This window comes from Schistocerca americana, chromosome 5 (genome assembly GCF_021461395.2).
Source record: "Schistocerca americana isolate TAMUIC-IGC-003095 chromosome 5, iqSchAmer2.1, whole genome shotgun sequence".
Classification (NCBI taxonomy): domain Eukaryota; kingdom Metazoa; phylum Arthropoda; class Insecta; order Orthoptera; family Acrididae; genus Schistocerca; species Schistocerca americana.
Genome location: NC_060123.1, coordinates 548,130,931 through 548,136,185, shown reverse-complemented (window position 1 = coordinate 548,136,185; position 5,255 = coordinate 548,130,931). Strand labels below are relative to the sequence as shown.

At 46.8% G+C, this 5,255-nt stretch overlaps 1 pseudogene; it reads left to right on the top strand.

Annotated features, from left to right (window-relative positions):
* Nucleotides 1-1,273: 1,273 nt before the first annotated feature.
* On the top strand, nucleotides 1,274-1,391 carry LOC124617289 (annotated as a pseudogene).
* Nucleotides 1,392-5,255: the final 3,864 nt, after the last annotated feature.

Sequence of the window (5,255 nt, the reverse complement as noted above, 5' to 3'; positions counted from 1 at the left end):
AAACAGCAAGGTGTCGACAGTTGCGAAGAAAACGCCAGAGCTCAGAAGTTCGTGTGAGCTGTAAGCCAGGTTATAGATGTAACATTGACACCAAATTTCATCGCAATTCTTCCGAGAGCCACCGTGCACGTGTCACACGACGAGGAGGAGCTCACAGCTCCTCTTACCCACATTTTCTCTCTGCAATGGACGTCAGTACCACAACAGCCAGCTTTGAAATCATTCGGCTTTCTTATTGAAGGCAGCGGAAAACATTTGAGACACATCAGCGCTCAGAATTGTCGCGAAAAGGCCACAATGTGACATAAATGGTGTCAATGAAACCATCCTTTGACTGGGGCGTTGATTCCCATACGTTTCGAAATTAACAACGACAGAACGCAGTGCGATACGCTACAGTGGCAACCTTTGACACTGCTGACACTCTCCATGTTTCAACCCTTCTCTATGGGGTTACATTCCCTTCGAACGTGACGGCACCCCTTTTAAACCTATGCGGCCGCAAGTTTTGTTCTCGTCGACAGGTTAGAACCATTAAGGACTGTTCAAAAACATTCGACGAAATCTGAACGGGTGGGGTTGCCTAACGGCAGGTCCTTGAGTAGCCGACATGCAGATTTGGTGTCGAAAGTTCTGAAGACATATTTCCGACGTGCTCAAGCAAGGTGCGTTGGCAGCATAGAGGGTGTTGCCGAACTAGGAGAGCGGAAAACGGGAAGGCCGAAAAAGCACGAGAATCCTTTGCTGCTTCGGATCACGTGCAGATTACGTCGGATAGTTTTGGACAGTCCCTAGTGGTCCCACGCTGTACGTGAGAGCAAAAACTGCGGTCACGCTAAACTCCAAAGGAGTGTGATAACGTTCAGTGGGGAAGCAGCCCCATAACGTCCTACGAGAAGGGCTGGAACGTCCGAGGGAGTCAGCAGTGTCAAAATTTGTCACGAATATGTCCCTGCTGCTCATCGCACTGCAAGTTGTCTTTTTCAACCGCGAAATATGTGGGAATGAATGTCCCAGGGAAAGACGCTCTTTATGCCACCCGGTGAGGCTGCTTCGTGCCAGTTCTGATCTCTGATGCGTCTGAAATGTTTTCTTTGGCTACCCATAAGACAACCACATGATTTCAGCGCTGTATGTCGCGCTGTTCTGATCATCTCAGAGATGTCCGAAGAAGGGGTGAGTGGCTGTGACGACCTCTTCATTGTGCGTCCCGTCTACGCGGTGGCGTTGGGCAGAATTTTGGTTAAATTTGGTGCCAATGTAACATCATTAAGCCAACGACCTTGCCGCAGTGGTAGCACCGGTTCCCGTCAGAACACCGAAGTTAAGCGCTCTCGGGCTGGGCTAGCACTTGGATGGGTGACCATTCGGTCTGCCGAGCACTGTTGGCAAGCGGTGTGCACTCAGCCCCTGTGAGGCAAACTGAGGAGCTACTTGATTGAGAAGTAGCGGCTCCGGTCTCGGAAACTGACATACGGCCGGAAGAGCGGTGTGCTGACCACATGCCCCTTTATATCCGCATCCAGTGACGCCAGTGGAATGAGGATGACACGGCGACCAGTCGGTACCTTTCGGCCTTAATGGCGTGTGCGGGAGGAGAGCCTAACATCATTCACCGAGCTTGCAGCTCACATGAACTTCTGGGGTTTTGGCCTCTTTTTCGCAAGTATCGACACGTTGCTATTTGAAGCGCCGCAGAGCCCGAGACTGATGTCGCAGGGCGCCACAATTTCGGAGCTCTACGGAGGAAGGTTGTAGGCAACATTGATCCAAATTTTATGAGACTGAGATGCTGTTTTTCTCTTTTATTATTCAATGAAATGAAATCAGTGAAAATGTTCGTTGAAGGCATTCCTATTTTAATGAAAAAAATATTTATTATGTAAAAATGAATGGATTGTTATGTAAAATGGGGAAGAAATGGCTTTAAATACTTTTGTTATTTACTCTTTCAGTACGAACTTTGTTGTAGAACCCCTTTTTTTGCGTGTGGTAATAAAAATTCATTTAGACAGAATTAAGCACATGTAAAATTACGTGAACTTAAGCAACCCTCTCATGCTGATAAATTCAAACTAACTGATTAATAACATTTATGACTTTGAAAATTATTTAAATTAAAGTTTTTTACGTATTTCGGCCTTGGCACACATTTTCTAGATGCAGTGGGTTTTTAAATATTTACTGAAATCTTTCCCGGCGTTAGCTATGGAACACGAGACTGTTTCTGTTAGGATAAAATGGTTAAATATTGCCAAGCCGACCTGAACGTTTAATTATCATTGACAAAACACACTTCACTATACGTTCAAGTTATTTGCTTTAGAAATTGAAAGAAGCAACAGATTAACAACTTCAACGTTAATTATCCGCCTATGAATGCACAAATGTAAAACCAGTAATAAATTCAGTCAGCCTCAGGATCGCTGTAAAAGTAAAATATCTCGTAATTCACTGCTAATTTTACCTGCTCCCGATTTACGGGTTTGGTTAATTTTATAGCGGAACAAATTTTTAAATGTGCTGCCGCTGCAAATCGTTCGGTCGCGGCACAGTACAATAATAACCAACGTCCTTTATACAAAATTAAATAATATTATTTGTTAAACAATTACAGTACATACGAATTGCTTCATAGCGGCGTATATAGTACAATTAAATGTCATTTCATTTTATTAATAGTGTGTGTGCTGCCAGGGAACGTTACACTATCCTTAGTGAAACAGTGAAAGAAATGCAGGACCTGTTGAATGGAATGAACACACACCGTAGATTGAGAGTAAATTGAAGAAAGTCGAAGATAATGAGGAACAGCAGAAATGAGAACAGCGAGAATTATTGGGGACCACATAGTAGACGAAAAGAAATTTTGGAACACTGTGTATGTGAGGAGCGTCACTACACGGTATCTCTGGAAAAACGGTAAGCGGCCGAGAAAACAGTACACCAAACAGGTAGGACAAATCGAGAAGAAGTCAAACGTGAAGCCTGACAAATCATCGGTAGCGAACGAACAACCTCACTAACGCACTGTGACAACAACCTAGAGCAAGGATGTCATTGTGTGCGTATAGTAACGTCGGTGACCGGTAATCTTCAATTACGTAAACGCACCTGGCAAGGACGGCGCGCTCACTTTTTTCGTAGCCTCAAAGCGTCTCGGCAGCTCACGTCGCGACCACGCCGCTTGCGGTGAAGCCAGACAACTTTATATGGCCAACACTGCTGCGTTCATCTCGGTATCGACGCCTGAATCCGGCGACGACCGTAAATGAAGGAATGCTGCTATCTCGAAAGCAAAAATACACATTACGCACGAAGCAAGGGAGATATAAGCCGTTGTCTATCACAGGCAAAAAGGGCATCTCTCGCTGAAAGAAGTGTACTAGTATCCATCGTAGGCCGTAATTTGAGAAAGAATTCCAGCAAATCTAGAGCACAGCTTTGTATGGAGCTGAAGCATGGCTTGTAGCACAACTAGAAAAGAAAAGAATCGAATCGTTTGTAATGTGGCGCTTTAGAATGATGATGAAAATAAGGCTGAGTTATAACATAAGAAACGAATTCTTGCTGAATCGGAGAGAAGGGGAACACATGGAAGCTACTGCCAAGAAGGAGAGCGATGGGACATATATTATCAGGAATTGGCTTCCATGGCGCTGGAGAGAGCTGTAAGGGGGTAAAAAGCTGTAGGGAAAGCCAGTAATTGAACGCGTCTAAATTTTAACCTTTTTTTGTGAATGTTACAATACAGCATCACCGGTCTTTTGCGGTCTGTGTTGGTGAGGCAGTAAATTTAGTCACAGGGCAGTGACACTGCGTCACTGCAATACGCCTTGGAGGTGTGGTGGTGGGACTTGGGAGTCCCGTACCACCCTCCGACAGTGGCGGTACTACATCAGTCAGGCAGAAAAATTTAGCCCAACGTGGGCAGGTAGGGTCGAAAAGTATTGGTCGTAGAATGGGGGCTAGTCCCGCCAGAGGAAGCATCCGTGGTAGGTGCGCCAGGCCTGTCGTTAGCCATGGTCGGAATCCGATTCCTCTAGGATGGTTAGGGGAACCGGATGTTGATGCCAGTGGCGTGGAAGTGTGGTCCCAACGTGGCGTAGCCCATGGACAGTGTCCCGCAGGGCATCCACTTTCTCATAGAGCCGCCGCGCGTTGTTGCGTATTGTCGTCTTGAGAGGGAAAATATCCGCTTCCTCGTGTAGAGCGACAATTCTCGATAGTGGCGGGTCGTGCAGGCTCCACCTGAGTACCTTGTTCTGCAGGCGCTGCAACGTCCGCATCCTGGTGACACCAATCGTGGCCCATGCAGCAGAGCCATACGCGAGGGCAGGCAGCATAACTGTTCGGGAGATGCGGAGCTTGGTATGCAGGTTAAGTTCCCTACTGCGGAAGAGTGGGTACAAAGCCCTGGTCAGCTCTTGCCCCTTGTTGGCAGCATGCTCTGCAAGACAGTAGAGGAGCAACTTGTGGTTCCTCTGGACCCCGAGATGGGTGGCTGTCGGAAAGCAGGGCGGAGGACTGGGCGCCGTTTCGTGCAAATAGACTGCTGTAGTTTTGTTGACATAGGGAGCTATTTTGTTTGTCCAGAACCAGGTGTTGGCGTCCGCCTGTCCCTCGTGGTGGGCGACGGCGGAGTCAGTAATGCGGCCAGTGGCAGGGTTGTGATATCCAGACAGCGCGATTCTCGTACCAACCTCAAGAAATTCTCGTATTGTAATAAAAATTCTCGTACGATTTCAAAATTTTTTATTCGTAGAATATATATATATATATATATATATATATATATATATATATACACTCCTGGAAATTGAAATAAGAACACCGTGAATTCATTGTCCCAGGAAGGGGAAACTTTATTGACACATTCCTGGGGTCAGATACATCACATGATCACACTGACAGAACCACAGGCACATAGACACAGTCAACAGAGCATGCACAATGTCGGCACTAGCACAGTGTTTATCCACCTTTCGCAGCAATGCAGGCTGCTATTCTACCATGGAGACGATCGTAGAGATGCTGGATGTAGTCCTGTGGAACGGCTTGCCATGCCATTTCCACCTGGCGCCTCAGTTGGACCAGCGTTCGTGCTGGACGTGCAGACAGCGTGAGACGACGCTTCATCGAGTCCAAAACATGCTCAATGTGGGACAGATCCGGAGATCTTGCTGGCCAGGGTAGTTGACTTACACCTTCTAGAGCACGTTGGGTGGCACGGGGTACATGCGGACGTGCATTGT